The sequence below is a fragment of the Chelonia mydas genome, chromosome 11 (genome assembly GCF_015237465.2).
Source record: "Chelonia mydas isolate rCheMyd1 chromosome 11, rCheMyd1.pri.v2, whole genome shotgun sequence".
Lineage (NCBI taxonomy): Eukaryota > Metazoa > Chordata > Testudines > Cheloniidae > Chelonia > Chelonia mydas.
In genome coordinates this window covers 53,191,509-53,215,619 of record NC_051251.2, presented here as the reverse complement: position 1 = coordinate 53,215,619, position 24,111 = coordinate 53,191,509, and the positions used below count along the sequence as shown (strand labels likewise).

The 24,111-nt window shown below is 41.1% G+C and overlaps 1 long non-coding RNA gene across 1 annotated transcript; it reads left to right on the top strand.

Annotated features, from left to right (window-relative positions):
• Positions 1-10,098: 10,098 nt before the first annotated feature.
• LOC122462353 lies at positions 10,099-15,600 on the top strand. The gene is made up of 3 exons (XR_006284847.1): positions 10,099-10,257; positions 10,375-10,479; positions 14,805-15,600. It is a non-coding gene; the product is annotated as an uncharacterized LOC122462353 (long non-coding RNA).
• The last annotated feature ends 8,511 nt before the right edge of the window (positions 15,601-24,111 follow it).

Sequence of the window (24,111 nt, the reverse complement as noted above, 5' to 3'; positions counted from 1 at the left end):
CCACTATAGGTGTCACGATTTCTGCCTTTTATGACAACACATGAGAGAATTAGAACTGAAATAGCCACAACCAAAAATGTCAGAGAGTCTACTTTCTTCACACATCCTTTATTTAGAGGCATCTCTTTCCTTAGGGTTCTGTTCGGGAGATGTTGTTCTTAGGACAAGGGCCATTTCTTCTTAAGTGTTTACATAGTGCCTTGTACAATGGGAATTCAGTCTCATATGAGGCATCTAAGCAATACTGTAATAAAACTAATAATAACACTGAGTTCTTATCAGTGCTTTTCATCTATAGATCTCAAAGCACAAAAGAAGGTGTTATTATCCCCAAAGTATTTTCTGAAAGAGGTATCATGATCCACATTTTAAGAGGTCTGACTGTACATGTTCTCTGATTTCTATCCCTAAATCAGAATTAATTACATGCATACAATGGTGTGTGTGCCTAGCATGCCTCAAATACCAAATGTGTGCATTCAAGTCAGGTATCTGAGCATGGATGAAACCAATCAAGCGACTAATTGCTCATCTACCTGACCAGCATATACGCATCTTGTGTTTGTATCCATAAATTAAACAGGTACAAATGTACGCATGCAACTGTGTGCACCAGATGTTGAAAATCTGACACTAAATGTCCAGCCTCTCCTCAGATTGACCTATTTCACACCCTGGAAGGGTAGACTGAGCTCATCAGAACAAAAGGTCCATCCCCTAAATTGGGGATAGGCAACAGAGCCAGGTATCAACTAAACACAGGGGACAACCAATGAGAAAACAGGAACAGGAGTGAGGTTAAAGTCGTAAAACATGGAAACTGGATGGGCATTGAGCAGAGAATCTGGACAACATCCAGTGCTCTGGGAAGGAGTCAGTGGACACTGCTAAGAGGAACTCTGCCCAAAGATGTGAAATGACCAGAGCATGGAATCAGGTCTCACACTTACATAGGACCTGCCCATCAAGCCTCCTTTTCCTCCTGGACTGTGAGATGGCCATTTTGGCCAGTGCTTGGGGGAGGTTGAAGAGGAGGTCTCACAACTTTGTACCGCCATATATAGGATGTACATATGGAGTAGTTATAAGGCAAAGTGCAGCCAGAACCTCAGCAGCAGGTTCTGAGGAACTGGAAAAGGGACTTCAACCTGACATACTGGAGGTAGGCTTGCACTAGAGACACAGAACAGACAGGTGTCAACATCATGAACTTTATCAACACCATATACGAATGTGCTTATATACGAATGCACAAAGCCTTGGAAACAAGCAGGGAGAACTGGAGGTCCTGGTGATGTCAAGGAATTATGACGAGATTGGAATAACAGAGACTTGGTGGGATAACTCACATGACTGGAGTGCTGTCATGGATGGTTATAAACTGTTCAGGAAGGACAGGCAGGGCAGAAAAGGTGCTGGAGTAGCACTGTATGTAAGGGAGCAGTAAGACTGCTCAGAGCTCCGGTACAAAACTGCAGAAAAACCTGAGTGTCTATGGATTAAGTTTAGAAGTGTGAGCAACAAGAGTGACGTAGTGGTGGGAGTCTGCTATAGACCACCGGACCAGGGGGATGAGGTGGATGAGGCTTTCTTCCGGCAACTCGCAGAAGCTACTAGATCACACGCCCTGGTTCTCATGGGTGACTTTAATTTTCCTGATATTTGCTGGGAGAGCAATACAGCAGTGCATAGACAATCCAGGAAGTTTTTGGAAAGCGTAGGGGACAATTTCCTGGTGCAAGTGCTAGACGAGCCAACTAGGGGGGGAGCTTTTCTTGACCTGCTGCTCACAAACAGGGAAGAATTAGTGGGGGAAGCAAAAGTGGACGAGAATCTGGGAGGCAGTGACCATGAGTTGGTTGAGTTCAGGATCCTGACACAGGGAAGAAAGGTAAGCAGAAGGATACGGACCCTGGACTTCAGGAAAGCAGACTTCGACTCCCTCAGGGAGCGGATGGGTAGGATCCCCTGGGGGACTAACATGAAGGGGAAAGGAGTCCAGGAGAGCTGGCTGTATTTCAAGGAATCCCTGTTGAGGTTACAGGGACAAACCATCCAGATGAGTTGAAAGAATAGTAAATATGGCAGGCGACCAGCTTGGCTTAACGGTGAAATCCTAGCGGATCTTAAACATAAAAAAGAAGCTTACAAGAAGTGGAAGGTTGGACATATGACCAGGGAAGAGTATAAAAATATTGCTCGGGCATGTAGGAATGAAATCAGGAGGGCCAAATCGCACCTGGAGCTGCAGCTAGCAAGAGATGTCAAGAGTAACAAGAACGGTTTCTTCAGGTATGTTGGCAACAAGAAGAAAGCCAAGGAAAGTGTGGGCCCCTTACTGAATGAGGGAGGCAACCTAGTGACAGAGGATGTGGAAAAAGCTAATGTGCTCAATGCTTTTTTTGCCTCTGTCTTCACTAACAAGGATAGCTCCCAGACTGCTGCGCTGGGCATCACAACATGGGGAGTAGATGGCCAGCCCTCTGTGGAGAAAGAGGTGGTTAGGGACTATTTAGAAAAGCTGGACGTGCACAAGTCCATGGGGCCGGACAAGTTGCATCCGAGAGTGCTAAAGGAATTGGCGGATGTGATTGCAGAGCCATTGGCCATTATCTTTCAAAACTCGTGGCGAACGGGGGAAGTCCCAGATGACTGGAAAAAGGCTAATGTAGTGCGAATCTTTAAAAAAGAGAAGAAGGAGGATCCTGGGAACTACAGGCCAGTCAGCCTCACCTCAGTCCCCGGAACAATCATGGAGCAGGTCCTCAAGGAATCAATCCTGAAGCACTTAGAGGAGAGGAAAGTGATCAGGAACAGTCAGCATGGATTTACCAAGGGTAGGTCATGCCTGACTAATCTAATAGCCTTCTATGATGAGATTACTGATTCTGTGGATGAAGGGAAAGCAGTGGATGTATTGTTTCTTGACTTTAGCAAAGCTTTTGACACGGTCTCCCACAGTATTCTTGTCAGCAAGTTAAAGAAGTATGGGCTGGATGAATGCACTATAAGGTGGGTAGAAAGTTGGCTAGATTGTCGGGCTCAACGGGTAGTGATCAATGGGTCCATGTCTAGTTGGCAGCCGGTGTCAAGTGGAGTGCCCCAGGGGTCGGTCCTGGGGCTGGTTTTGTTCAATATCTTCATAAATGATCTGGAGGATGGTGTGGATTGCACTCTCAGCAAATTTGCAGATGATACTAAACTGGGAGGAGTGGTAGATACGCTGGAGGGCAGGGATAGGATACAGAGGGACCTAGATAAATTGGAGGATTGGGCCAAAAGAAACCTGATGAGGTTCAATAAGGATAAGTGCAGGGTCCTGCACTTAGGACGGAAGAACCCAATGCACAGCTACAGACTAGGGACCGAATGGCTAGGCAGCAGTTCTGCGGAAAAGGACCTAGGGGTTACAGTGGACGAGAAGCTGGATATGAGTCAGCAGTGTGCCCTTGTTGCCAAGAAGGCCAATGGCATTTTGGGATGTATAAGTAGGGGCATAGCGAGCAGATCAAGGGACGTGATCGTTCCCCTCTATTCGACATTGGTGAGGCCTCATCTGGAGTACTGTGTCCAGTTTTGGGCCCCACACTACAAGAAGGATGTGGATAAATTGGAGAGAGTCCAGCGAAGGGCAACAAAAATGATTAGGGGTCTGGAATACATGACTTATGAGGAGAGGCTGAGGGAACTGGGATTCTTTAGTCTGCAGAAGAGAAGAATGAGGGGGGATTTGATAGCTACTTTCAACTACCTGAGAGGTGGTTCCAGAGAGGATGGTTCTAGACAATTCTCAGTGGTAGAAGAGGACAGGACAAGGAGTAATGGTCTCAAGTTGCAGTGGGGGAGGTTTAGGTTGGATATTAGGAAAAACTTTTTCACTAGGAGGGTGGTGAAACACTGGAATGCGTTACCTAGGGAGGTGGTAGAATCTCCTTCCTTGGAAGTTTTTAAGGTCAGGCTTGACAAAGCCCTGGCTGGGATGATTTGATTGGGGACTGGTCCTGCTTTGAGCAGGGGGTTGGACTAGATGACCTCCTGAGGTCCCTTCCAACCCTGATATTCTATGATTCTATGATTCTATGATTCATACCCATGCTCACACCAACATGGAGAAGCCACCAACTGATGTCCTCATGGGCCACAGCTTGGATAAACAGGCCTTTTTGTCACATCCAAAAATAACCACATTTTCATGTGACTTTTGCAGAATAGAGCTAAAGACTTGAGTTTTTTATACAACTGCTTTTAGAGAAAGCTCAGTGGCCATCTAACTGTAGAAGTGCTTCAGTTCAAAATTATTGCAAACTAACTGTAATAAAACAAATGGTAATACATTAACAGTGGGAATCCAAATTTTACTCCTGAAGTAAAATAGGTTTGAGCCAATTAACTAATTGCTGCAAAGGCCTAAAATTATTTTATTAGTGCTTTCAAAAATGGTTTCTGCAAAGAAGCATTTATTGTCTGTTTGCTATAGTTATCAGACCATGCTGTCTATAGCCTGCTGTTGAGGCCTCTGCTGTCCCTTATCACATTAACTGTGACATAAACACCTTTGATTAAATGAAATGGTGAGGTGCAGCAAATGAGGTAAGCGCTTTTACCATGCTTTAATACCCTGCTTCATACTGGAGATCTGATTTGCTGGCCTTTATTGACAGATGATAACACATTTTGTGTGAGTGCCAGCCAAAGATAGCCATTTAGAGCATCTAAATAATTAAGTATTGATTAATCAACCCAGAAATATATAGAACATTTTTCAAGCTATTGCCCATTCTTAAAGGTCTTATTATTTCTGCCACAACGAGCAGGGAAAGTGCAGACAGTCCGTAACTTGTTTGAGTTTAAAAAATTACAGGTCTGCACGGCAGTCTCCAGAGAGAACAGCACATATGAGCGACTGCCATTGAACAAATGTATATGCCTTTTTGCCTTGCTGTGCTTGTTGTCACTGTTGTCAGCTGCCTGTCAGTAAGAATGGGTTTCAACTGCCAAGTGTCGTAAGTCACAAAGCAGTTAGTGATGGGTGAAACTCAAAAAGTTGAGAGGGTTTGTTCATTTCAAACTAATCTAATTATTATAGGAGGGACTCACAGCAAACTCACAGTTTGTTCTTATCAGGCCAGGAGGGCTATAATCTGCTGGCTCTTGATAGCCAGGGCTGGGAAGATCTCCCCTGTATCACCCTCTGGCTTCTTTGTTCCCTGGCTGGGAAATGATCCAGCAAGCAGGGTCTCCTACTTTTATGAAAGGGATTTGTGTGTGCCTGGGTGAGCTTCACCTGTCTCTGTTTCTCCTACTCTTTCTGCTCTGCAGCCTGTTGGCTGTTTCCTTCCTTCTCTTTTGATAGGTACTGATCCATCTTCTCTCTCTCTGTGCAAGAGGACTTCTGATTCCCTGTTTGCAGGGAGAGCTAGGGTGTGTCTAGCATCTTCCATTTTAATGAGCCCTTCTCTTCTTTCCTCCCCCTGCCCAGTGCCCACACAAGTACCATGTGCTCTTTTCACAAAAGGATAGGATGAGGCCAGATATTATGGAGTCCATTATTCTTTGGATGTCCTTTTGAAGCCTCTGACTTTAATTCCATCATGATTGGGGGAGGGGGTCAAAGGGCCTCCAGCTGCCATCTTAATTGTAGTCTTTTCCTTATCAGAGTCTTGGGTGAGAGGAATACACGGGATTATGTAAGCAAAATATCAAAGCAAGTGTTTTCACATGTAATCAACAGACCAGCGGTAAGCTGTTCCCTTTCTTCATTCTGCCACATTCTAGACTGTTCTACAAAAATCATAGTGACTATATAAAACCAAGTGACCAGTTAAATATTTCAGTATGCCAGAGAGTATTGTGCATTTTTTAAATTCTGCAATCCTATGCCATTTTCTCTAGGGTGAATAGAGACAGAGTGAAGTACCAAAAAGTATATTTTCAAGGTGCTAAAATGAAATAACTTAAAACATGGCTGATTAAAAAGGAGGAAACTAGACTTCCAACAAAAAGTGGAGCAACTTCTGCTGGTTGGAGTATGGCATCACAAAGTTCAGCCACCAGGTTTGCCGTGACATTATTGGGGATACTGTACAAGCCATCAGGAACAGTATCCCCGATAATGTCATGGCAAACCTGGTGGCTGAACTTTGTGACTTTGTCCTCACCCATAACTATTTCACATTTGGGGACAATGTATATTTTCAAATCAGCGGCACTGCTATGGGTACCCGCATGGCCCCACAGTATGCCAACATTTTTATGGCTGACTTAGAACAACGCTTCCTCAGCTCTCGTCCCCTAATGCCCCTACTCTACTTGCGCTACATTGATGACATCTTCATCATCTAGACCCATGGAAAAGAAGCCCTTGAGGAATTCCACCATGATTTCAACAATTTCCATCCCTCCATCAACCTCAGCCTGGACCAGACGACATAAGAGATCCACTTCCTGGACACTATGGTGCTAATAAGCGATGGTCACATAAACACCACCCTATACCGGAAACCTACTGACCGCTATTCCTACCTACATGCCTCCAGCTTTCATCCAGTCCACACCACATGATCCATTGTCTACAGCCAAGCTCTACGATACAACTGCATTTGCTCCAACCCCTCAGACAGAGACAAACACCTACAAGATCTCTATCAAGCATTCTTACAACTACAGTACTCACCTGCTGAAGTGAAGAAACAGATTGACAGAGCCAGAAGAGTACCCAGAAGTCACCTACTACACGACAGACCCAACGAAGAAAATAACAGAACGCCACTAGCCATCACCTTCAGTCCCCAACTAAAACCTCTCCAACTCATCATCAAGGATCTACAACCTATCCTGAAGGACGACCCATCACTCTCACAGATCTTTGGAGACAGGCCACTCCTTGCTTACACACAGTCCCCCAACCTGAAGCAAATACTCACCAGCAACCACACACCACACAACAGAACCACTAACCCAGGAACCTATCCTTGCAACAAAGTCCGTTGCCAACTGTGTCCACATATCTATTCAGGGGACACCATCATAGGGCCCAAATCACATCAGCCACAATATCAGAGGCTCGTTCATCTGCACATCTACCAATGTGATATATGCCCTCATGTGCCAGCAATGCCCCTCTGCCATGTACATTGGCCAAACTGGACAGTCTCTACGTAAAAGAATAAATGGGCACAAATCAGACGTCAAGAATTATAACATTCAAAAATCAGTTGGAGAGCACTTCAATCTCTCTGGTCACTCGATTACAGACCTAAAAATGGCAATACTTCAACAAAGAAGCTTCAAAAACAGACTCCAACGAGAGACTGCTGAATTGGAATTAATTTGCAAACAGGATACAATTAACTTAGGCTTGAATAGAGACTGGGAGTGGATGGGTCATTACACAAAGTAAAACTATTTCCCCATGTTTACCCCTCAACCCCACCCCCCACTGTTCCTCAGATGTTCTTGTCAACTGCTGGAAATGGCCCACCTTGATCATCACTACAAAAGGTTCTCCCACCCCACCTCCGCTCTCCTGCTGGTAATAGCTCACCTTAAGTGATCACTCTCGTTACAGTATGTATGGTAACACCCATTGTTTCATGTTCTCTATGTATATAAATCTCCCCACTATATTTTCCACTGAATGCATCCAATGAAGTGAGCTGTAGCTCACGAAAGCTTATGCTCAAATAAATTTGTTAGTCTCTAAGGTGCCACAAGTACTCCTTTTCTTTTTGCGAATACAGACTAACACGGCTGCTACTCTGAAACCTGATTTTACAATGTCCAGTATTAAATCAAGAGTTAACCAAAAACTCTTCAAAAATTTTAAAGATCTTGAAACTCTCATAACAACTCCAAACATAAGAGAAACACAAGTTGAAATGTGCTTCCAGTGTATGGTTCCAATTTTAACCACAATTGACTGATTTCTCAGCTTCATCAGTTGCAAGCCAACTGTTAGCTTACAGAAAGATCATGGAAGTCAGTTCAGAAATATCTCAATTCACTCAGCCAAACTAAATGTCAGCTGATTGATGAAGCTGATTAAAATTATTTTGGTGACACTGGCAACCAGTACCGTATAAATTCAGTGCTCTACATCTTATTAAAATGTAGCATTGACCAACAATATGTCTTTGATCCACACTGATGTGTGATTTTTGCATGTACACGAGGACAAAACTGATGACTTAGTGCTTACAGATAAAGAAGAAGAATTCACTTCAAGAAAGCTTCACAAAGGCTGAATTAGGCACTCAGCTTCCTATACAATGAATGGAGAGAGACAGAGGTTCCTAAGAACTCGATTCATAAAAAACAGCAGAATAGGCAGCTCATTACCTAAGCCAGCCAAAGGCAGGTGCCAAGGAGAGGAGTGTGTCCTAACCCTGATCCCTTTTCAGGGAGTGGGCTGGAGGGAGTTCACTCCATCTGCTTGGGATTCTCAGCTACAAACATCTAGTAGAGTTAGGAGCCTGCACTGTTTTTTGGCTGCAGCTTCAGCAAGGCCTCCCTCATGATTTTTAGTCCAGTAGTTAGGGTACACACCTTGGAGTTGAGACCCCCCCAGTTCAAGTCCCCTCTCCATTGGGGCTGGGGGAGAAAGGATTTGACCAGGGATCTATCACTTCTCAGGAGAATACCTAGCCACTGGGCTACAGGTTGTTCTGATTTTGGGGGGGTCCCTTGATCTCTCCTATTGAAGCTGTTCTATTCTGGATACATACTTAAAGAGTCATTGGGCCAGAGAAAATGAGAGAAGGTGAGGGAGAGAGAAAATGACTGTCTAGCCTGGTAGTTATCACACTTACCCAGCATCTAGTGCCCTTGCAACAGTCATTCTTCAGCTAAAGTCCCTGTTTCATCAGAAGAGTAATTTACTTGCTAAAAAATACAATTACAGTCAACCCAAAACTGTTATTGAATTCACCAAATAGTTTTGGACTAAGTTTGCAAGGGGAGCTGGGTGCCATTCATGTGGAGTGGTGATGGAAAAGGAGGTCTACCCCCAATAAATTTTAGCCTAGTATACTCTCATGGGATGGGGAAACCCCAGCTTCATGTTTCATTGAAATGACCAAGGGATTTGAACTTGGCTCTCCTATATTATAGGCTAGAGCTTCAGCCACTGGGCTATAGCATATGCTAGTAGAGGTTTTCCTAGTAGAAGCTGTTCTACTTTGTATACGTTAAATAGTCATTGGCAGAGGAACATAAACTTTAGTCTCCTAGGGGAGCACCCTAACCACCAAGCTTTGGAGTCATTCGCACACTCTCATTGTCCGGCCCAATGATTATGTAATTATTTATGTGCAATGGAACAGCTTCAACAAGGGAGATTGATAACTGCCTTCCCCATGATGCCCAGGGCACTGCCCTGAAATATGGAAAGCCAGGTTCAAATCTTTGTGCTACATCAGCCAAAGGGGAGAACTGGACCCCACTCTCCTGTATCCCTGTTGAATGCCCTAACCAATGAGCTAACATATAAGACTGCCAGTGAACAAAAAAAATCAGCCATTTGCTCATCTCTGTTCCCTGCATCACGTGGGTATTCTGAGAATAAATGTATGTATGTAAGATGGTTAGAATCTACCATGATGAGTACCATAGGAAAAGGTCATAAACTAGTCAAACTGTTTTTGAACATTCTAAAAGTTAGTTTGGGGGTTCTGAGAAGGGCTTCAGTAATATCAAAACAAATTCAGTCTGCCACTACTGAAAAAACATTGCCATATTGAGGTCACCCAGTTTCAGGTTACTGTCTGGTACGATTACTGGCTTATTACCAATCACTTAAACTACATTCTATAGGGTTGTATAGATTTTGAAGTGGAGGGGTATAGTGTAGATGACATGGGATCACTTTGGGTGGGAGGGATTGTCAGACTATGTGTAAACCAAAAAGTGGAATTGTTTATGCATTTGAGAAGCTAAGCATGTGCCAATGCTGTTGTACTATGAAGTGCCTGGGTTAGAGTGTAGAAACCCCATGCACCTGGAGATTAATAGGACTTAATTTCATCAGGAAGAGAAAGGAAGTGGACCAGCTGGAGGCAATTGTGATCCATTATAAAAAGGCTTGTTTTTCAGTTAGTACTGTTTGAAGGAAGAAAGAAAGCATTTCTTTCTGAGTGGCCTGGTGAAAGAGTTCAAGGCTGTCAAGCTGGAGGATCCAGCAAGTGGAAGAGCCAGGTGCTTGGTGGATTAGTCTTCATTTACAGACAATTGGTTTTCTTCCTGTGGTGGGAGATGAGAGAAGTAAGTTACCTTCTTTTATTTCTCCCCTGCCCCCTCCTTTTTTTGACTGGGCTGCAGAAAGCCCCAAGGTGCTCCTATTTTTGTGGAACTTTCTTTTCCTCTGTGATTTTTTTGCAGATTGGCTACATGCTAGAGGGAAACTGAGGTAGTAACTGCACTCTACAGGAAGAGGGAAGGTGCTTGTCCATAGAGCTATGTTCCAAAAGATTTTAGACATTATAGGTATGTCTAGCATGCTTGTTCTCAAGGCAATGAATATGCTGGCCAAAGGGATAACTATGCAGCAGTTTTTCACAAAGGGTCTGTTCCAAAGCACACTCCAGTCAATAGAAAGACTTCCATTAATGTCAGAGTGCTTTGAATCAGTCCCATATTTCCCTTTGGAGCTAGGACATCATCAAGTTGTTTCTAGAACTCGGGGACAACACATGTCATTGTGACACATTCTAAGAGAGTCTGGGCCGATAAATCAAGGACTATCTTGTCATAATTAGAATGATGTTTCCTAATCTGTGACAGATAAAAGGGATGGCACATATTCTTCATATAAAAATAACCTAATTATAATTTTCAAGATATTAGTGTAATTTTATATTGTGCATGTTCATTAACAGTTTCAAAACACAGCATGATGTGACACAACAGAATGGAAATCTCCAGCAGCAAAGATTGCAGCCTGGTATATGAGAAGTCTCTCAGTAAAATGAAAGGCCTGTATGTCTAGGATGCTAGCAATAACCATGATTGCTGTTGACAGAGTTTGTAGCTAATATTTCAGGAGCTCCAAGAAAACAAACCTTATGAGTGATACAGCACATGGTAGGCTATTTTCTGCTAACCCTAGCTCCTAACAAAAAAGTCTCTTAATCCTAAATCATAGGTTAAGTGTGTCTTTAGTTTAACAAAGTAGTATACAACATATAAAAAAAATATGCCATTTTAACTGCAAAATGGTACAATGTGCACATTCTACCCTCTGCCATCAGAGAGCAAGAAACCTCTTAAGGATTGTCAAAATATATAAGAGTGGATCATGATTTTGAGAACACTGTAATGCCTTGCAGCAGCCAGGGTAGAGAAACAGTCAGGTTGAGGTACTAAGGCAAGGGAGTCTTCTGTCATAGTAGCTTCAGAAATGGGTTAAAAAGATTGTTGATGACTAGATTGTCAGAATGAAGTTTGTGACAGACAATCAATGAAGCTTGGATATACAATGTTCTACAAATAGAGGCTGGTGACCTCCTCCCTATGAATTTAGTGGTAAAACTGCAATTAGTTTCAAGAGAGGTCCCTGAAGTTACGGTTCGCTGCAAAATGTTTATTATGGTTGCATAGCAAAAAAAGGTTGAATCAAAGGTATTTTATGAAAAAAAATTAGAAATGGTGAAATTCTTTATATAGTATTCTCTGACTACTGTCTAGCCAGCTGTAGTAGTTGTCATGGGTGAAATGCTGACCAATGTCTAGATCCAGACACCATAAGTACAAGGTTTTCACCCAGTGTTTTGTTCAGAAGGAGCATTGTAATTTGTGCTTATCTTATAATAAAGCATAGACTACCACTACTTACTTTTGTAAATTGGGGCAGAACTGAACCATTAGAATTAAACACTGTTTCTAGAAATGATATTGTATACACATTGTTGGTTACAGAAAATTAGCTGCAGTATAAAGCACAATTTCAACCTGGGGGGGGGGGCGGGAATCAGGGCAAAATCCTGGCCCCATTGAAGTCAATGGGAGACTTAGTCATTGATTCAATGCATCCAGGATTTTACCCTAAGCTGGATGTTGGATTTGATCAAAAAGTGGGTGTGGATGGAATTTTGAGCAAAAACTTTCACTTGAAACTTCTCATATGACATTCTTGTGGCTAAAAAATTGTTTCGAAATTTTCAAAAATTTGGGTTTTTTATTTAAAGTTTCTCCCTGCCCCCACTAAATATAATAGAACAAATGTAATTTAGGCTATCTCCAACTTTTTTCCATTCAAATGTTACCCAACTTGAGCATACTTTGAAAAGTTTACAGTGGCAAAAGGGAGGAAAACACAGAAAATGGGTGGGAGGGATGTGGGAGGGGGGTTGGAGCTAGACACCAATCATTTTGTTGCACTTCATGGCAAAAGCAGAATAAAAGGTGGAGGAAAGTGAAAATAAACCTGAAATTCTGGAAATGTTTTATCTTTTTGAAAGCCAACACATTTCAATTCAACACAATCTTTGTTTCATTCTGAAATTTCTTATTAAAAAGTCTCATCAGTTTCCCATTAAATGCTTTTTCACAACATCCAATTTTTTGTTGGGAAAATCTTCCAGGAAATGTTGACCAGCTTGCTTAGATATCTAAAGAGTTAACAGTAGGTAAGACCACATGAGGAGATGTGGAACATGCTGGAGATATTAGGGTTTGTGACATCAGTGAGTGAAATATCCAGTATACAAAAGAGTGTATTCTTAGGCAGCCGTGTTTGGGACAGTTTTAGAAGAAAATAGAGCTTTTTCTAGTTAATGATAAGGCAGAGAAGTCCTACTCTATGCAGGTAGGATAGATGGCCATGTGACCTCGAATTTTTATTAACAAAGGTTTGTTCCATTTACCCAGTCACATTGGTTATTTGCTTTTCATTTAAGTTATAGAACACAGTTAATTCTAATCTGAAAATAATAAAGTTCTCTATAGTACTAGGTCCCTTGGTTATTCTTGTACAGTAGCTTCTACTGATTATATCACTGGTGCTTATTTATTTTGTATGAATGGAGTTTCCTTGTGCCACTCATTTTATTGGGCTCTGTTCCTATTTATCTCTACTGATTGGGCTCCAAATTTTCATGAACTTATATTGACCCCATTCCCAATGTTCCTCTTAAGCTATGTCTATATTGACCTGCAGTATGGACTATTGGGGTTTGAATAACAGTGCGCACCAAAATGCTGCACTGTAACTCCACCGTGTGGATGCTGTGGACAGAAACTAAAAGGTTCCTAATTCCAATTAATGTAGTCCTGTTTGAAGAGGACTATGTTAAGCTGAACTAGGATTTTTTTTAGTTCACACCTGCAGCATACACATGGGGAGTTAGAGTGCAGACAAGCCCTTGGTCTCCATTAATTCTTTCCCGAAGTTTCCACAGGCTCCCTCAGAAATGGTCTTAGACACTTAGTCCATTAGTTCGTAGATTCATAGATACTAAGCTCAGAAGGGACCATTATGATCGTCTAGTCCGACCTCCTGCACAACGCAGGCCACAGAATCTCACTCACCCACTCCTGCAAAAAACCTCTCACCTATGTCTGAGCTATTGAAGTCCTCAAATCGTGGTTTAAAGACTTCAAGGAGCAGAGAATCCTCCAGCAAGTGACCCGTGCCCCATGCTACAGAGGAAGGCGAAAAACCTCCAGGGCCTCTTCCAATCTGCCCTGGAGGAAAATTCCTTCCCGACCCCAAATATGGGGATCAGCTAAACCCTGAGCATATGGGCAAGATTCACCAGCCAGATACCCAGAAAAGAATTTTCTGTAGTAACTCAGATCCCACCCCATCTAACATCCCATCACAGGCCATTGGGCCTATTTACCATGAATTTTTAAAGATCAATTAATTACTAAAATTATGTTATCCCATTATGCTATTTAACTAAAACCGTGGCTAAAGCTGTTTAATATTAAAACTATATTTTGTTTGTAAAATACGGTACAGTACTTGGATGAGTTATAACTGCACGGGAAGATTCATGCTGTCACACTTATAAAAATATAGACCTTTTTCCATGAATTACTTGCAGTTCTATTCTTCCCTTAAAATGGCTGATTACTGAAGTAGAATTCTCTTATATTCCCATCTGAGGATAACTACCACACAGGGTGAAATTGTACCTTGACTTACACACTCTACTATTCCAGCCAACTCGGGGGCGGGGGGGAAGAGAGAGTGAGGAGAAGGAGGAATACATCACTGAAGGTCTAGATCATAATGGTTCTCTAGTTTATGCTGTTATAAACAGAATATCTACAATGTGTCAGAGGATGGCTATGTGTAAGAACAACATGAACAGGCAGGAGTAGAAAATTGATTCAGATAGTGTGGAAAAATATAAGGCTGAATCCTGTTCTCTCTAAACACCACTACAAAAGAGAGGAGAGGGGAATTTCACTGAAGTTATTAAAATTAAAATTTAGTCTGCTGCAAGTGAGCTCCCATTTCAGTCCATCTCCTGAGATGCATTTGGTTGTTATGACCAAAAATGTTAAGGCATGAAGGACTTTAGGAGCGGAGTGGTCAGACTGGGTGTTGAGGAACGAAGGGCTGGGAAAGAGGGAGTTGTAATAATGGATGATAGTGATTTGAATGGGTTTGGGTGCACAAAGATGAGATGTGGAGGGAGCACAGATGCCCAAAGATTTGGATAAGTAGTAATGATCACAGAACCTGTTCAGCTAAATTACGAACCTCCTCTTCAGCACAGAACCTTTTTCATCTCTTAGAATTAAACACAATCTTTCTGAAGTTTCTCAAATTAAGAAAACCTTCCACTCTTCATTTCCAGCAGTGACTGAAACCTGATGTGCCAAAATACTGAATACGGGGAAGAACTATCCTGTTGATACTTCAAACTATCTCATGGCTGGATTGTAGCACAGGTTGCCCTAACTTTGCTCCAAGGAAGCAAAGTCTGCAAGCCATCAGGTCTGTTGGACTGAGAGAATGGATGGCCTAAAGATATAGGAGTGGTTAGCAAATGACTTTTCTCTCACCTCTGCTCTTGAAGAAGGGTCAAGAAACTTGTGACAATTAGATGAAATATGTGATGAAGGAGTGTTGTGTGTTGGAGTCCCACCTTCTGCTCCCACCCCCAAACTCCATGCATAACCCCTTCCCCAAGACACACAGATATTCTAGTCTACTGTTTATCTGGAAGATCTATCACTAATAATTAGCATCCAGAATGGAATTTTCAAAAGCACTTGGTGTGCCTTAACTCTGCTCCAACTGACATCAATGATAAAGCTCCCACTGCGAGCTTCAGTGGGAGCAGACTTCAGCCAAGATTGAGCATTCTTGAAAATCCCACTTTGGGAGAAATCTTGAGGTTTAAATGAACCACACCTTTGTATTTTGGGGAGTCTCATAACTCCCAATGAATATAGATATTTGATAAAGAGAATCTATATAATAGGCCTGAAAATTTTCCATTTAAAATAAATTAGACCAAATTGAGGGAAAGCCCACATCCCCATCTGACAGCTCTTTATACCACTCTTTACTGAAGGAAGATTTATTTGTGCTAAACTGAAGAATATGCAATCTTGTTGTTCAGTTGTAAAAATGAAATATGTGACTTTGATCTGTTACCTTGATATCGATTTTTTTTAGAATATATAATTCTTGATGCTCTTTACTTTTTAAAGGATTTGAGATATGAAAACTAGTAATGTTATAACAATTGCATAAAGAAAATTTATTGAAGATGAATAGTGAAATGCACTACTAACACTGATGTATAAAAATTTAATTGATTATTTTAGTCTGATTTAAATACACCAATTAGCCATCTTAAATATTGAGTAGAATCATATATGTGGTAGTTTGGTTATTTTCAAGATAAAATTGTTTCACAATAAGTCTTAAGTATGTCTAGTAGGGCTAGGAAAATTGGTTTGATCAATCAAAGTATTTACTTCGACTTCTAGCTCCCCCAGCATAATTTTCAAATCACTGACAGCCTAGCAGGTATTTCATATTTACAGTCCAAGCCAAACAACTGGATTTATTCAAATCTTTATCCACAGTAGATTTAAAGTAAAATGATTTTTCATCCTTCAGCAGCTGAGAGAGTACTCTTCCAAAGGCGTGGTGGCAATAAAACTGAGGCACTTGCACTTTAATATTCAGTAAAGGCTAACTAAGTGCATTTGAAGTGCTCTAAGGCTGAGTGACCTTCAATGACTTGTACGTATAGATTATCAAACATCAGAGCTGAAGTAACAGACCATGAACAGTGTCCGATTCTTTTCAGGCTAAATAGTGCAGATAACTATAATTATTCTGGGTGCCAGGGTCAAAAGAACTGTTTATCACTTTTCTGCCTTATTGAAGAATATTTTAAAGTACTAACTGATACATCATGCCTGTCAGTGTGTTATAAAAGAATTAAATGAAGCAAGTTCTAGGAGAGATTTTTGACAGCATATTATTGCATACATCTCTGTTCTTACATTCAAGTATTTCTCCACTTTGTAATGCAGATTTGAAATTTTAAGTCTCCATTTTGTTCAACTATTTGGTTTACTTTGTAGTGGGTTGGTTCTTATCTTTGACTGCATTTCTCTGTATTCACTTAAAGGAACAATTTTAAAAAAAAAAAAGTAGTTTGTTAATGCATTCAAATTACCTGTGGGTGAGAAACACTCATTCAGTAATTTAAAAGAAAAAAGTACCAGGGTACAGCATGGAAATCATAAAAATATCTTGCATGCTCAAATTATACAAGAACTAGAAAGTGCTATTAACTAACATGTCTAAAAAGTTCCCTACCTATAGCCTGTTTTATGTCACGCCAACCTACAGTAACAAGAAGAAATTGATATCATTTAAAATAGCAACTTGAAGACAGACACTTTCTGATTAATTATGAGTAACTGAAATGCATCAGGAAAGAATAATACCTTGTAAGCTCTTATTTATTATTTCTGCAGTGCCACTGATAGGTGTACATGGTGCTTCAGACACATTTTTAAAAGACAGCTCCCTGCCAAGAGAATCTTCTAATCTAAGGGCTCAATCCTGTGAGGTACTGATTCAACTCCATGAGAACTGAGAGCAGTGGAAATTGAGGGTATTGACATCTTGCGGGATCAGGTTCTCAATTAAATGTAGTACAACAAGGGGAGGAGGGGAAAGGAGCAGAGGAGTAAGAGAAGGATTAGGGTGAGAATAGTGAAAGATGATAAAATATCCTTCTGTCAGGTGCAAACAGAAAATAATGGACCAAATCCTGAAGTGCTTAGTCAGTTCTTATTCTACCTGTACCTTCTCTACCTCATGAATCAAAGGATGCATAATGCTAGAGTAAGGGCTGTGTAAAAACCATGGAAGATCAGCAAGGACCTCATGATCTGGCAAAGTACAAGATACATGATTAAACCAATGTTTCAATGACAAAATCATTCGTATTCAATATAGTATAGTAACTGTATTATAAAGTTAAAGAATCTAAACAATCCCAATGGACAATAGTTTAATAGACGTTAGATCAGAAAGGACTGATAGTCTTTGTGTGACCTCCTTTACAGTGCACAGGCCACAGAATTTCATCCAGTGTCCTCAGTGGAGGGAATTGGTTTGGGGAGAGCTTGAAATAAATTGCATATAAAAGGCTAATGGAAACACTTGTGTACAACACGAAGAAAAAAGCTTTAATTTGATTTAATAATTTTCTTTTAAAAAAAAGTGTGCAACCAATTTGTACTGTGCAACACTCTGAATATCTATCATGGCAAAAAAATGCATCTCACTTGTGTAAACTGTGAGCTCTATTTGAAAATAAAATTCATAATTCAAATTGGCATTTCGGAGCCTCCAGCTGGAGAATGTTGTTTTGCCGAAGTGTGACATCATTCCTGACACCCACAGTATGATAACTCATAGGCAGACTGTTTGCCAGCTTCCCACAATTACAGTCCCTTAGATGTTGCAATCTCGACAAAATGGTGCCTGCCAGCAGGAGGCTCACAACTGTTGTTTCAGTTTATACAGGAAATGCTTTCTCTCAGCATGGGAACCTGTTTTTTTTTTTTCCTCGTAAACAATATTATTGACTTTCATTTGTGTGCACAAATCAACCAGTCTCCTTTTGGAACAGCACTAGGCTGCTGTTCCAAAACGTTTATATGTCATACTGAGTGGAGTGCTTAGACAATGTAGCATAATGAATGTGCTGTATAAAAAAGACAAGAAAAAAATTTCTGAACTATCAACAGAATTTTAAAGATAATGGACCAGATGCTCTGGTATGAGCTGCCCCCTTTGTGGTGTGGACATGTTGTAAAGGGGACTGATTCAGGATGTAAACAACCATATGGGGATTCCACTTCCAGAGGAGACTTTACCATTGGTGTAACCTTAGCAAAGACTTGACTTCTAAAACTACTCAAATGAGTAAAGTTAAGTATGTGTATAAGTCTTTGCAGGACTGGGACATAGAGGTGTGAAGAAACTATGATTTCTGCTTCAGGGAGAGTTCTATGATTCTGAAATTTGACTTCTTTCTAAAATGAAACCAATGAAATTTCCCACAAAACACTTTTTAAAAAAAGAAAAGAAAGCTGTTCTGGACCAATGTTTTGTTTCACCTTTGACTTGTTTTTCATAATATACAATAAAAAAAAAGAAACTAATTTTGGAACAAAAAAAAATCAATGTTCCAAAAATGTTGAAATGCCTTTTTCAATTTCTTTAACCAAAATGTTGTTGAAATTGATGCATTTCTGCAGGAAATTCTGGTTTCAACAAGTGTGAATCTTTCTAACAGATAAGCATTCTTTTTGTAAAATTTTTGACCAGCTCTAACTGGTATATAAGTGAGGGGGAAATCTAGCCATTGAACCACTGCCTACTAATTTTCCAAGGAAAACTTTGATGGATTATATACGTAATAGGCATTGAGTTTATTATTTTGTACTGCAGTAGCATCTAGGAGTCCCAGACATGGACCTTAACCATGTGCTAGATGCTGTGCAGAGCAAAAATACAGTCCAAGCCCCAAAGGACTTAGAATCAAAGTAGTTCTGTTAATCAATTTTGTTCAGTATGGTAAAAAAACCAATGTTAATGTCCTAGCCCTATCTTTACTGAATGTTTGCCAATAAAAATAGAGCAGCATGAGAGACAAGCTTTAGATCAGGGGTCTCAAACTCAAATGACCACAAGGGCCACATAAGGACGAGTACATTGGCCCAAGGGCTGCACCACTTAACCCCCCACCACTGCCCCGGCCCCACCCCCACTCCACCCCTTCTGTGAGGCCCCACCCCTTCCTCGCCTCTTCCCACCCCTTCCCTTCCCCCATTCCAACCCCTTCCCTGAAATCTGGTGTGGGGTGCGGCAGGCGGCTCGGGTGCAGGAGGTGTGCGGGGTGCAGCAGGGGCTCAGGGCAGAGGGTTGGGGTGCAAGAGGTGTGCGGGGTGCGGTGGGGGCTCAGGACAGGGGGTCGGGGTGCGGCAGGGGGCTCAGGGCAGGGGGTGCGGCTGCAGGAGGAGTTTGGGGGGCGGGTCTGGCCCAGCACGCACCGTTCCCGGCCAATGGGAGCTTCAGGGGAGGTACCTGGAGGAGCAGCCAGGGCAACACACAGACCCCTGTGCCTCTCCCTCCCCGCCCCCACCCCCGCCAGTGCCTGCCCTGCCCCCGGTGCGCACTGGGCCAGAGCCGCTCTAGGTAAATGCTGGGGGCACGGGGGAGCTGGTGGGCTGCAGAAAATAATCCCGCAGGCTGCATGCGGCCCACGGGCTGCGTGTTTGAGACCTCTGCTTTAGATAATACTTGGTGTTTCTGTTTAAATGGCTTTTTTCTGTACCCTCAGTACATCCTTCTGGAAATACATCTCTTCATAATCCTGTCCTTGAGAAGCAGACAGTAGCTGCAAAGCTGTTTTTTCTCAGCAATAATATTGCTAGGTGACAATGTAAAAATCACCAAAAAATGTGTCATGGAAAAACACCACATATTGCAGGTTCCTGTGACCTTTTAATGCTTTCAGCTGTGCCCTTGTACAAATTTGAAGAATGAGATAATTACACCAGCTTGAAGGCTCACAGTGTAAATTAATCTAGGTAGTGATTAGCCAGGCTCCTTGAGTTAGAAAGAACAATGAAATGAGATATTTTATAGGCTAATATTCTTAAAATCACTCATTTTTGTAATGCCAGCACAAAGCAAAGATCAATTCTGGCGCATTAACCATTTCAAAATATTATGTTTTCCCATTTTAGTAGCTTTTTTTTACATTAAAATTTGAGATGCAGAGTATTGCATAGAACTTCCTAATCACCTGTGGCTCTGTGGTTGCCACACATACATGCAGATAATCAGATAAACCCAAACTAAGATAGGGGGCATCTAAACTTGCTATTCTTCCAGCATCGCTGACAGCCTGAGGTTGCACCAAGTATTGTTTCATCAGTATTCAGAACTATCATTACTGAAGTAGAAAAATAAATAGGAATATAAGACAATAAAATGAAGGGAAAAACGCTAGGCAAAAGCTTCATGCCATTTTTAGTATTTCCCTTTGCTAATCCACCCCAAATCAAGCAGTCAGTATATTGTATGTCCTCTGCAGGTGGGTCAATAATGGTGCACAATACAACTATGCACACTTCATACACTTGTTTACATTTGAATTAGCATTTTGCTGGATTTGGGGGGGAGGGAGGAAGAGTATAGATTATCGTATAAAGACCATGGAAGTAATTCACCCTGAATTAATCTCTGTAATCACCCTTAATGCCTCCGTACATAGGTGTATGCTGAAAGATCAGTTCTTTCAAATGGACAAGATGGGTGGGGCTGGATGTTTCTGCAACGCTTTATACAGCAGATTACAGGTCTGAATCTGAACCAGGTCATTGGTGAGCAAAGAATGACTTGCATAGTAATACAGTTTATCTGGAAATAATGTACAATGCAGTGCAAAGAAATAACTTGGATTTGTCTCTATTTCAGATTTAAAAGCTCAGCATTTGTGGTCTTCCTTAATCAACAAACTCCCCAGTATACTACCCTCTGTTTCTTATATATGTTCACTTCCTACTAAATGATCACCCTATTAAGCTGTAGAGCTGCAGTGACTTTATTCTCAGAATACTCTATTATAGACTTACATTAGCCTAGTAGTGTCGTAGGAAAGACTGGATATCAGTGAATTTATGTACAGAAGTAGAATTGTTGCGAGTTAGACTACACAACAGAAGGTACTTTCCAGCCTCACCATCCATAATTATGACCTTCAATGGTCTGTGTATAACGAATTGACCGCCTCAGTGGCCATTTTCAGTGCCATTCCTGTTCATCACAAGAAACCACCCTTACAACTGGCATCTTTATTGCCAGTCTCAGTAAAAAGAGAAATGATTAACTGGACGTGGGAATGAGCTACCCTCACATGCCTTGGGGTGGTTCCTTTATTTTAGGATTGAGGAACATTAGCATGGCACTTTGGGGAATCTTGCATGGGAGTGACTATTCTGGCTCTGTTCTGAGCTGTGTACAATATTCTAACTGCTAAGCTGTCACTTTTCCCAAACAGTGTTATTGTAGCAGCCAAGTTGGTCCCAGGATATGGACAGGCCCAGGTAGGTGAGGTAATATCTTTTATTGGACCAACTTCTGTTGATGAAAGGTACAAGTTTTTGAACTACTCAGAGTTCTTCTTCAGGTCTGGAGAAGGTAACCAGAGTGGCCAAGCTAAAAACAAGGTGGGACAGATTAATCATAAGTGGTTCACATGCTGTTGGAGGCCACTTACAGGGAAATGAAGGTGCTGCAGAACAGGTCATCATCAAATGATCCATTCCCTGCTCCTCAAACCCAGCTTCTGGCAAATATAGGCTAGGTACACCATCCCTGCCCATCCTGGCCAGTAGCCATTGATGGACCTATCCTCCATGAATGTATCTAGTTCTTTTTTGAACCCTGTTATAGTCTTGGCCTTCACAACATCCTCTGGCAAAGTGTTCCACAGGTTGACAGTGTCTTGTGTGAAGAAATACTCCCTTTTGTTTGTTTTAAACCTGCTGCCTATTAATTTCATTTGGTGACCCCCTAGTTCTTGTGTTATGAGAAGGAGTAAATAACACTTCCTTATTTACTTTATCCACACCAGTCATTATTTTTTAGAACTCAATCATATTCCCCCCTTAGTCATCTCTTTTCCAAGCTGAAAAGTCCCAGTCTTATTAAACTTTCCTCATACGGAAGCCATTCCATACCCCTAATTGTTTCTGTTGCCCTTTTCTGAATCTTTTCCAATTCCAATATATCTTTTTTGAGATGGGGCGACCACATCTGCACGCAGTATTCAAGATGCAGGCATACCATGGATATATAGAGAGGCAATATGGTATTTTCTGTCTTATTATCTATCCCTTTCTTAATGATGCCCAACATTGTTTGCTCTTTTGACTGCCGCTGTGCATTGAGTGGATTTTTTCAGGGAACTATCCACAATGACTCCAAGATCTCTATCTTGAGTGGTGGTAGCTAATTTAGACCCTATCATTTTATATGTATAGTTGGGATTATGTTTTCCAATGTGCATTAATTTGCATTTATCAACATTGAATTTCATCTGCCATTTTGTTGCCCAGTCAGCCAGTTTTGAGAGATCCTTTTGTAGCTTTTTGCAGTCTGCCTGGAACTATCGTGAGTACTACTATATCATCTGCAAATTTTGCCACCTCACTGTTTACGCCTTTTTCCAGATCATTTATGAATATGTTGCATTAGGACTGGTCCCAGTACAGACCCCTGAGGGACACCACTATTTTTACCTCTCTTCATTCTGAAAACTGACCATTTATTCCTACTCTTTGTTTCCTATCTTTTAACCAGTTACCAATCCATGAGAGGACTTTCTCTTTTATCACATGACAGCTTACTTTGCTTAAGAGCTTTTGATGAGGGACCTTGTCAAAGGCTTTCTGAAAATCTAAATGCACTATATCCACTGGATATCCCTTGTCCACATGCTTGTTGATCCCCTCAAAAATGAATGAATTATAAAGACAATTCATTTTTTCCAGTGATAAATTCTGAGATTTTTTTGCAGGGATGGGGAGGGAAATTATTTTGATGGGGACAATAATTTTCCCCCAACAAACATAATTTTTTTGAACTCCAAAGGTTTTTAAATGACTAAACATTTCATGGAAAATTAATAAAAGGAACAGAAAACATACACGTTTCTTTCAATTTTCTTCCTAAATTAGACATTTTCAACCAACTCAACTTCTGAATGTTAATATGGCATTAATGAAAACTTCTTAGATTTGAAATATGTATTAATCTGTAAAGCATTTAATTACCCTTCAGAATGAAAGCGACTATTTTTATGAAAAACTGTATCTGTCAAATTTAAAAACAATGAAGTTTTCTCTTTGGACTATCTTTTATATACACCATCACTGTATCAACAATGAATGGCATAGGGCCCTCTATGGTCACTTTGGTTGATCTCAAAAGATCTACTGTATTGATTACAGTCATTAATTTAGCTGTAACAAGTGTGCTTTTATTGTGTTTTTAAGCTTTACGTTTTCCATTGACTTCCTCTAAACTTACCTAAGCTCATGTACTTGGGGGCCTTCGGGAGAAAAATTTACTTGCTAACCTGGCAGTTTCTCAAATTTGCATGGAACTAATCAAAATGACGATTGATTGGTGTGGATTTACAGCTGGCACCTGAAACTTCCTTTCTTGGGCTACTTGGGAGTGTAAAGACTTACTGATTTAAAGCTTCAAGCTACTCACTGATCCTCCACAGCCAAGAATTCATATTGCAACATCTTGCCCAGCCAAGTTTCAGCAAATCTTTTAGCCATCATGAGTTGCGTTCCTCAGTTTCCATGGGCTGATGCAGAATAAAATGCTTAAACCTAAGAAATTGGGCCTTTTGATTTGTTGTATTATGTCATGCACTTCCTAGAATAAACAGAAATAGTTCAACAAATATGACTACTGTTTATACTAAAGTAAGAGGTTAATATAATTATATAAATCTGGACCCCATTTTCTTCTACCAGTTTAGCTGCTCTGGCAACAGAAAGCAGCCAGCAAGCAAGCTTACCTGTGTGAAGCAG